General features: G+C 28.3%; 1 long non-coding RNA gene across 1 annotated transcript; it reads left to right on the forward strand.

Moving 5' to 3' along the window:
• The first annotated feature begins 2139 nt into the window (after positions 1 to 2139).
• LOC116185717 lies at positions 2140 to 5872 on the forward strand. The gene is made up of 3 exons (XR_004150599.1): positions 2140 to 2324; positions 4237 to 4807; positions 5138 to 5872. It is a non-coding gene; the product is annotated as an uncharacterized LOC116185717 (long non-coding RNA).
• Positions 5873 to 11168: the final 5296 nt, after the last annotated feature.

Below are 11168 nucleotides of genomic sequence, written 5' to 3' on the forward strand. Positions count from 1 at the left end.
TCCCCATTAGATTAGATGCCGCGGCGCACGAAAAAGAGACTCGCCTAACTCGACACGGACGCGAAACCACCCGACAACAGGGGAAAAAAGGAAGAAGAAGGAGGGGGGAACAAGACTACTCTCCTGCTTAATGATGTGCCGCGCTAGCGATCCGCGCTCGACGCGCCACCGCTGCACTGTTTCTTTCTAACCGTGGAATAGGGATTTTTGTGTACTCGGACGTCCACTTTTCGACAGTGATTTTAAATTCTATCAATTTCTGAACGGATGAAAATTCAAAAGTGTACAATTTAGTATTGGATTTGTTAGTAAAAATTTGAAGTAAATGATTAATAATCGACGAATTATTAATTTCTCTGATCGATTGATTTTCGAAATATAAGATCTCAAAAATTTATAACGTCTTCTTGAAAGTTAAATATGCTACTGATGTATTTTTTGAAGAGAACATTGTGTTTCTGTGGATAGATAAAGAAGTTTTCGTTTGATAGAGGAATTCGGTGTGAGATGGTTATTTTAAGAAGGATATTTAATACTTGAAATATATTTTAATTGAGATCTATGTTGAGGTTATGATGCTGCGAGAAGTCTGTGTTTATACAAAATTTTTGTACATGAATTATAAAAAAGTAATAAATAACGAACATTTTCTTTTATGTTTTAATTGATATTTCTTTTGTTTCTTTAACAATTTATCCAAAATGATTAATAATTAAAAAAAAATCTTTCAATTATTACTAATTATAATTGTTTTTATTTATTAATATATAATTTCTCAGCATATTTATAAATATTTATAGGTGAAATTTAAAATTTTCCATAAAATTTTCATGACATATCGAAACAATAGACGGATGAACATTGGAATAGTCTGTTGGTTAATTGTATATTAGGGAAGTAATTATTGATGACGTTGACAGTGTTTAATTGTCGTCGGTGTATCGATACATGATTCAATTCTACAAGAGCTATTCATAATAAACACTGGTCAGTTAAGATCGACAGGTACATTACTAACTTATATATTCAGTGACTAATTTGACACGTTATTGATAACGTGAAATCGTCATCAATCGTGTTAATATAATTGATTTCCTAAATCACTTCTCAGAACTATAAAAATTCAAAACTAAATAATTCGAATCATAGAATATTTGATATCAAGAAAAAGCTTATAGATCTACAATATTAATAATAATATTATTATTATTCATATTTTAATAAAAATTATATGTAAAAGAAAGTTAGAAAGAAAGACAAAAAAATCAAAATTTTATAAAATTTTAATTAACAATTTGTAACTAAAAATATGTGATTCCATAAAAAAAAAAGTTTATTTCGTTTATAATTAATATTATCAATACAGATATATATATTATACAATGATATTGTTAATTTTTTGATAGAACATATAAATTATCATGAAACACAAAAATTGAAACTTCTGTTCCACCTTTTAAATATAATATACATCTTATTTTGGATATTCTATGTTATTTTTGTTCACTTGCATGTTTAAATTTCTCATAAATGCATCGATATTCTCTTGATGGAAACAAATTTTACATTTGAATGGCGTAGAATAATATGTATAAAGTTTTCAAGAGTAACATTGAGATTGTGAAACGGAAGACTATTTCTGCCGAACTCGTAACTCGTATTCTTCACAGTTGAGCGTGTGTCCTTGCAGTATGAAGCAATTTACATGAGGGTCGACGCGTGCCCCATCCTCGAGAATTCTGAAACCACGTTCAGGCGCGAGTTAGAAGTTGTCACTCCGCCAGAGGCCATTTGCCTTTGAAAAGAAAGGATCTGGAATTGGAAAATGCGACTGTACTACAAATGCATTTAATTCGACCGCATACTGTAGCAATCCGACGAATAAATTTGAAAAATTATTGTCTCTTCTATCCATTTTTTAAGAAAGAACAGAAATTTATTTTTCTTATTCATTTTTATTCTTGGAAATATTGCATTAATATTAGCTGATAGGTATACTTTTATTATGTAAAATATATCATTTTTAAATCATTTTCGATTCATTCATCTTCTTCTAATGTTCAAATTTATGAAAATTGTCATATATCTAATTTTATATTGAAATTTTTCATTAATTTTTGATCTAAAATGCATTAAAATTTCAAATTTCCCACTTCATTAATATGAAAGATTAGGTTAAGACAATTGCAACGCCACCTGTGTTTATTTATAGGAATAAAGAAAATTGCGACTAGCAGTGCATCTTTTATGGAGAATATACGACAAAAAAAGATCTTAATAATTCTTTTAATAAAAACAATCTAAACGAAAAAGGATCTAAATATGTAAGTACCTATCTATAAATAAAGATATTTTTTTATTATCTATTATTATTTTTAATACACTTTAAATATATAATAAAATAAAATCACTTAACCTATAATTACATTTTCTTAATAATTCTAATAACAAAAAATTAGTCAAATTCCAAAACTTATGATCCAAAGCATTAAACATATTACAATAAAATTACAGTAAAGTAATATACCATTACAAGCTTATCACTATTAGTAAAAGTATTTCAAGATTTAGAATCAAATGTCGTTACTGTCGTAAATTAACACTTACATATTATTCACTCGGAATAAAATTATTGCTGTGCACAGTCAGTTTCTTACTATAATTGAAAATTACAGTACAACGAGATGATAGCCACGATAAATCCGGACCACGAAGTCGTACGTAAAAGCGATAATTTCCTTTCTCAATTACTTTCAACGTACGAGCAACCCCTCGGTAGCATAATCTCGCAGTGATCGACCAGTTTCTCGTGGAATTCACCTTTCCCCATACTCTCCATTTCTTCTCTTTATTAGCGAGTAAAATCGCACGCGAACATTCTTAGATGTTGTATGCCGTGGCCATTAAGTGGAAACCGAGGCTAAGATTACAGGTATTGTACCCTAATCTCTTCCACGTCCGCGTTCTGCAAGCCGATACAGACGTATCGTGACCCACTTATAAATGTCTAGATGTCGTGTTTCTCAACCTTTAAACCTATCGTGATGTAATCGGTACAACGTTCACACGCGAGTGGTCGCCGTCTGATAATTCGTATCGGGTAACTAAGCCACCCGATATTCAGACAGTGCAAAAATATCGTGGAACGACGCGGGTATCAATAACGACACGAACGTTGAATATTTTCCCGTGGTGATTCGAGCGGAATAGCGACAAGACGAATGGCAGCGTGATACTCGTGATGACTTAACCTCTTAAATTTTTATTTCTATAAATACAATTAGAATTAATCGAATTTAAAAATTCGTTATTTCCCTATGAAAGAATTTTTAAATTCAACTCAATCGTTGTTATTATTTTTATATTATAATTTGATAAATCGATTTATATTTTGACTTAACCTCTTCACATTTGTAGAATGTCAATAATGTCAATGTATAGATAGAGAGAGTTAATGATTAAATTTAAAATTTACTATCTTTTTATAAAAAGATTTTTTAAGATTTTAATTTTTGATTTGATAGCTGATCCTAAAATTTGTTATGATTATTATGAAAAAGTTATCGAATCTAGTTGGATCATCATTATTTGAATATAAAATAAAATTGTAAAAATATATAAAAATGTATATTGTAAATGTATATTATGAGCCTATTTTATACATACAATTATTATGTATTCTTAAATAAGACTTTCTATCTGTCATTCTCGCTATACAATGTCTTTTACGACATAAGTTTTATGACATTTAAAGAGTTAATCACCTTATACCTGCATACTTTTGTATTCTTCAAATCTTATAATTCTATTTACAAGAGGTTTAAGTCCTATTTAATACCCAATAGAAAATAAACGATAATTATTAACCGTAAATATAGCCATTAAAAAATTCATATTTTCGTAAGTAGTAAAATAAACAAACATTTTAAGTTTATTATTAAAAAATTACCAAGTACCAAAAGTCGAATTCCTTGTCAAGAATCATTGACATAACGGCCAAAGAGAATTTAACTAGCATTCATCGAACCATTCGAAAAGAAACCAAACCGCAAAAATTCCAACAATTCTCTATCCTCTTCCTTTAACCCAACATTTTCCCATTGAATACCGGTACATTCTGCCCGCCCAAGACCTCTCGACCACGACAACGATCGCGGAAGCGGTATCGTCGGATACAAGTTATCTATAAGCGACGTGTACTCGATAATGTTCTTACAAAATGTTCTCGACCCGTAGGCCGATTACACGAATGTTCGAGCGAAGGAGCTTGGCAACCAAAGGACGAACGAGGAAGCGGGTAGAAGGAACGACGACTAGAAGGCCAGCAAAGGGTGAGGGAAGTCGGCCATATTGAAGAAGGGTGGACATACATAGTGAAAGAAAGAGGAGAGGAGGAGAGAGAAAGAGAGAGGCCACGAAAGGAGAGACCTTGCTCTTCGAGCAAGTTGCCACAGTGTCGAGAGTGAGCAGCACCATCTTGTTAACAGTCGAGTTCTTTTTCCATCGGCGTCGACTCCGATAGGCCTACGGTGCCATGGTGGGCGTTCTTCCTCGTCTTCCTATTTTGTCCACTCGTCCATGCTCCGCCTCGTGTGGTAACCTCGACTCTCCTGCACGTGATCGGTACGCTACGCCGAGAGATCTGAAAGGGTACCAACGAGTTGCCGACCAGTTGCCTACGTAACGACTTTGGCCACGTCCTTGCGCGCGAAGAGATCACGAGTCCTCGATGGATTATCATCTGTCCGGCCAGTAACATTGTTCACTCCTCCGATATTCCTGGAGAGGAAGAATAGGTACTGATAAAGTATCTATTTGATTTTCTTTTATATATTGGATGCATAAATTATTAGAAACAATTTGAAATTACCAATTATGATATAATATGTCGGTATTTTGATTGATTTATAATAATGATTGTAATTTTTAATTTGAATTTTAATAATCGGTTAAAAAATGTTGAGGTCTGCTGATCACTTTTAACTCGTATTAAATTAATAATTAATTAAATACTTACATGATACAATAATCTAGTAATAATTAGTAATAAATAATAATTTAAATTGAAAAGAAAAATAAATATTAGAAAATTAGAAAATTTATTTACAAATTTATAATTAAAACTTGCATTTTTAAGGTTATGTCAAGGTTATGTTCCGAGAATCAGGCAGCCAAACCTATTCCACGTCGGCTTACCTCGATTTCCATAATTTCGTTACGCCTCGACTCACCTTAATCGCCGCGATACATTAAAGTATCATATATCAAAAATTCGTCATCCCTGGCGCCACGTTACCATCACCGATATCCCAATTATGGCGATGAAGAGTAACGTTCGAACGTTCTCTAACCAGTCACGCGATCGTCCAACGTCGATCCAATATCCACACGGATCCTCTTTCACGCTTTTATCTCGAAAACGATGGTTTCGAGGGACAGGTGCGACTAACCTTGAGATAAGGTGTCCGACCAGCTGCATTCGCCGCGAATGTGGTCGTTAGAGGGATCAGGCGACGAAACCGGAGGAATAAGGGAAGATACACATCCATTACCATCAGCATGCAAATTAGATCGAGGATTACCGCAAATCCTTTCGTAACAATCCACCCGCTGCCGAAGAGAAAAAGGGAGGAGGAGAAAGGAAAAAGGATGCTGTCGAGAGATAAAGATTCAAAGGAGAGAAAGGAACTCGACCGCAAACTCCTCGCCGGAACTTAATTATCGTCTGGCATCGGTGTCGAGGGATGCTTTACGAATGGTACTAGAGACTGGTCTTTTTTTAAAATGGAATAAATATTCGGCCCAATGTAATTGGCATGAAGGAGGATCCATAGAAGTTTCCATCGAGTTTGACATAAATGATATTCCATGATTTGATGAACAAGTTTTCTCAATTGTATACGTTCAACATAAAATATCCAATGAATAATCTATGCAACTTGCAATTATTCATTAGATTGCGATTGAAGCGATTGAATTTTTTTGTATCTTTCAAGTTTCCGATAGCAAAGTTTTTTTTTTAAGTCTATTCGTTGAATTTATGAATAGATAGTAAAAATTTGATTTTAGACAAGTTATTTCAATAAATAAGTTATTATTGTAAAAGTTATTCTGAAAAGAATGTGATAATAGTATAAAGGCATATATTAATACTATATTGTCATAAAAAATAATCATAAAGCATGCTTGATCTAAAGCCAGTTATGTTATATATATTTATATTATTGTATATAATGTATATAATATTTCAAAGGATTATTAAATCTCTCTCTTATATCTTTCTTTTTGTTAAATTCTATTGATTGTTGGTGTTTAATAGTGTTTCATGCTTCAATTTTTTGTTTAATTTAATTTAATTTAATTTTTGTTATTCTGTTATTGTATATTACATTATTTTTTTATGTTTTAGATTGTTTTAATTTATATAATTTATATTAAATTTAAATTTTTCTCTTATGTTCCAGTTTTGTCAGATTTATATTTATTATATTCAATTAGTTTTTTATATTTCTATCTTTTCTATTTGAGCTAATATTTTTGTTAAATTCTATTTTGCTTTTATATTACATTATTTTTGTTTAACTTTTATATAAATTCCTTTTTTGTATTTATATAATTTTATTATATCTAGTTAATTGTTATGTTAAATTTCAATCTTTATATCTTTACTTTTTTTTAATTCAATTAATATCTATGATGAAATTTTTTTTACATGTTGCAATTTTTTCAAATTCATTTAAATTTTATATTAAATTCTTGTATTATATTTTCATATTTTATTTGTATTTACTTAATTTCATATTTTTTATATTTTTTATATTTTAGTTTCTCCTAATTTAATTAACTCTTATGCTAAATTTTTTTCTTATATTTAAATTTTATTTAAATTAAGTTAATTTTTATGTATTTAATTTTTTTTAATTTAATTGATTGTTACATTCCAGTTCTTTTCTATATTTGAATTCTTTTACATTTAATTTCTATGTTCTATTTTTATGTTATTTCTAGTTATATTTTAATTAACCTTCATATTTTAATTATATCAATTCATTTAATTATCGTGTAAAATTAAATTTATTAATTTATTTTTATTACATTTTTAATAGATGAGACTTTGTAAAATATTATAATGATTTATAATTTAAGTATATCATGCAATATATTTACTTTAATTTTCGCGCAACTAAATAAATAAAAACAATATTGTTCCTCCAATCAAAAAGCTCCTAAGAGAACCTGTTGCATATGGCGTCATTTTCTTGTCGAAAGTCATCGTAGTAAGACATATCATCTTGTTCAATGTGTTTAACCTCTACTATGCAGTAAGCAGTAAGCAATTCTATTCTTATTTTGTTATAGATTATAGATTAACTTCGTTTATTTAATAATTTATTTGTTGTGATAGAATTAATTAATCTTTTAAACTTTATAATTCGTTTCGGTCGTCTGTTTGATGGTTGGCGTCACAGACGACAGTATGTCGTATCGAAATATATCAAGACATTCAACAAATTTATCAACAAATTTATCAACTCATTTATTATAATATAATTTTAATTTCAAATATTTGTTTTATGATATTGATCATTATTTATCATTTGATTGTCAGAATGAAGAAAGAATAATGGTTTAATAATAAAAATTTCACAACGATTAATAGCCAATCAAATGATTTCTGTAAAGCAGGTAACATTTTAATTATATTAATAAAGTTAGATGGATATATAGAATAATTTTTTTATTGTTTTTTCCATTCATATAAAAAGTTTATTACATTTAATTTAATTTTAATTTTAATTTTAATTTAATTAAATTGTATTAATTTGAATGATGCATACGTGTTTTTTTATCAGAAAGGCATAAATTCTATGAATATAACGAAGTCACGTATTGTTTATATATTTGTTTCTGTCTATCATCTGTATTAAGCTTAAGGTTATAAACATTTCTTATAAGAAATTATGATTCACATTCATAACATGCTCGACATGTTTCGATTTGTTTCCAAACTGTCGAACATATCCCCTCCCTAATTTCTTATTCGATAATCGAAATCGTAATACGAGGTGTCATTGTGCTCTCGATAATTGTGGTGTACAGACGCGTTATTTTTCCGTGAGATATATAATTTATCTGTTATATAATATTTATTTCCATAATTATTTTTTATCTAATATTTAATCTGTTTATTGATATAATAAATATGATTGAAATTATGAAAGCTAAATTATATTTTTTTCATTATTTATCTTTTTAACCGTTAGAATAAATCGCATCATGACTTTATAAAATGGAATTTCAGTTTGATTATTGTTTAATTTTAATATATTACGTTATTATATTATACATTATTATTTTTTTTTAATATAATTAATTAATATATAATTGAATATATTTAATATATTTTTATATATTATATTCGATTTCTCGAACTATTTATCGAATATATTCCTCTCTCTAAATTCGATAATCGAAATCATGGACGTCATTGTAGTGTCGATAATTGTGGTGTAATGACGTGTCTCTTTTCTTTGAGGTATGTGATCAATTTTTTAATATTTATTTATTATAGTTTTTTTTTATCATTCGTATATAATATATTGTCTTAATATTCAATTAATATATACTTGTTAATATAATTAAAAATGTTTTGAGAGCTAAATTATTCCTTTTTTTTTTATTCATATATTTGAAGGTTAGAGTTACATATAGCTCATTATAATTTTTTTGAAACTGAATTTCAACTTGATTGTTATTTCATTTTAATACAATTAATTAAATCTATATATTTTATATGTTTGTTTGAAGATTTTTTATTATATTTTTTAGATTATGTAATCGATTGCTGAAATAATTTCGAAGGCGGGAAAAATTTCAATATGGATGCCATTATGCTTTTTCATGGAGACATGGTAAAATTCGATATTTTGTATATAATGTCATGTTCTGTATGTTATTCTTTTTTTATTGCATTATTAGTGATTACTGTAAAATAATTCATGATACGTTTCTTTATACATACTATATATATATATCGCTTTTGTTTTATTTTTATTTTTGAAAAATTAATAATGAAATCAAAATTTTAGAAAAATAATAATATTTTCTGAGATAAATACTACAATAGAAAGAAATAAAATATAGAAATATTTTTTTTCTTTTCTTTTCTTATCTCTTTTATAATTTTTTATCTCTCTTATTAATTTTATTACAATTTTATTTTCAGAGAATTTTTGTAATCGCGCGCAATGCGGTTGATAGAATCAGTATTTATTTTCTAATAGTATTTTCAATGTTCTTCAGAGTACAATTAAATTATTTTTAATTAAATAATTGTTATTTGAAATTAGAGTCAATGTTTTTTCTTCATTTATTATTTAAATGGGCGTGTCAATAGTCTTTTATTTTTTTTTTTTTTTTAATTTTCGTCTGGGGTATTAGAGTCAGTGTATTAAGAATAAAAAGCAATTATCCATCACGCGAACAGATAATTATCTTTATATATTTCTTATGAATATAGAATTTTATTTTTAATTTTCTTTTTTTTTCTTTCTTTATTTAAATTTTTTCATATAATTATTGTATAAACTGTCTATCAAACTGTATTTAATTTTTTTTTGCAGTTTCTATGTTTGATGACGGGTGATAATTTTTCACAGAATGCAATAACATTGCTAGCGCAGACTCTTCACATCTAATGGTGAGTCGCATACATTTTTGTTCCTCTGGTCACTCAATCATGTCGTAGGATGAAAGGTCCGAATCGACACGAGTGATTGGTTATATACGTAGAATTTTGCACGAGCATAGTGACCACGGATATTTATTATACCCATGAATAGTAACATTTGCTTTTTCTATATTTTTATTAGTTTAGGTTAGGTCTTTTTGCACATCGAATTCTAGAATATTAGTTATATTAGTTAGTAATTTTTTAATAATAATTATGTACAAAGAATGATAAAATTTGAATAAATTGAATGTGTAAAATTAGAAAATTATAAAATAAAAATATATTTAATGATATTTAAATTTTATTATAATTTCATATATATATTATTAATAAATATTTTATCCATATATTTAAATATGAATTGAATTTTATGTGCAAGAAGACATTTCGCGAGAAGTAGATTGCGGAATCAAAGCAACAAGTTTTGAAGTTTATTTTCATATTTTAAAAAATTTGCTTTGATGAAGGAATCGCTTAAGGTTATTTTCATTAATATTTATATTACATAAGAATGAATCTTACTTTTTTTTCAAAATACATAAATAATTTATTAATATTAATAATAATTCTAATAATTTATTAAATATATTAAATTATATTCATTAAAGTAATAAAGTAGAGTCACAAATAATTTGAAATAAAATAAGAATATACAAAACTAAAGCACGTTAGCCCGTTAGATATGAAATAAATATGACTAATATCATTTTTAGCTCAGGATTTTCAGGTTTAACCCTTCCATGTTCATTGCCAGGATCTCACTCACGTGCCCAGGCGCTACTTGGGTGAAAGAGAGGCGATGAACATGATGATCTTAGTTTATAAGTTTTTAATAATTTCTCAGCGATTGACGATGCGTTAGTGTATCGTGCGCGACGTATTTTCCACATTTTGTGTGTATATGTGTGTGTGGTTAAGCTGTGGAATTGCGTCGTTTCGATTGTAATTTCATTTATTATCATTAATTTAATTTCCATTCACAAATGAAAATATTACATATAAATAATATTTTTATCATTTTTCCTATCAAATTATAATTCATCAAAATTCCAATATTTATCTCAGTAATTTTATTTCTTTAAAAAATATATCAATTCGTTTCGTCGTCATACCTATAATTAAAGTCGACATATAGTTTTTTATATCGCAATGGTCACTAGCCATCGTCAATCGATTTCAGTAGAAACTGGTACGTACATTAGAGTGTGCAAGTAGTGTGCCAAGCTCGGGTGTCGGAGGCGTCCCGGGACGTTCTCCCTAGTGTAGGCTCTTGCGCCCGAGCGTTATGCGTGAGAATCGTTGGAATGAATGTGTTGGTGTGCCTGCTGTTTTGTCAACTTTAAATATAGGTTAGGTAGGATAGGTAGCATACTTCTGGTGTGTCTGTTAATTATAAGTAGGTAGGGCCGGGCAGGTTGTCACAGTCTCTGATCGG

The sequence above is a fragment of the Apis dorsata genome, unplaced genomic scaffold (assembly GCF_000469605.1).
Source record: "Apis dorsata unplaced genomic scaffold, Apis dorsata 1.3 scaffold_260, whole genome shotgun sequence".
Classification (NCBI taxonomy): domain Eukaryota; kingdom Metazoa; phylum Arthropoda; class Insecta; order Hymenoptera; family Apidae; genus Apis; species Apis dorsata.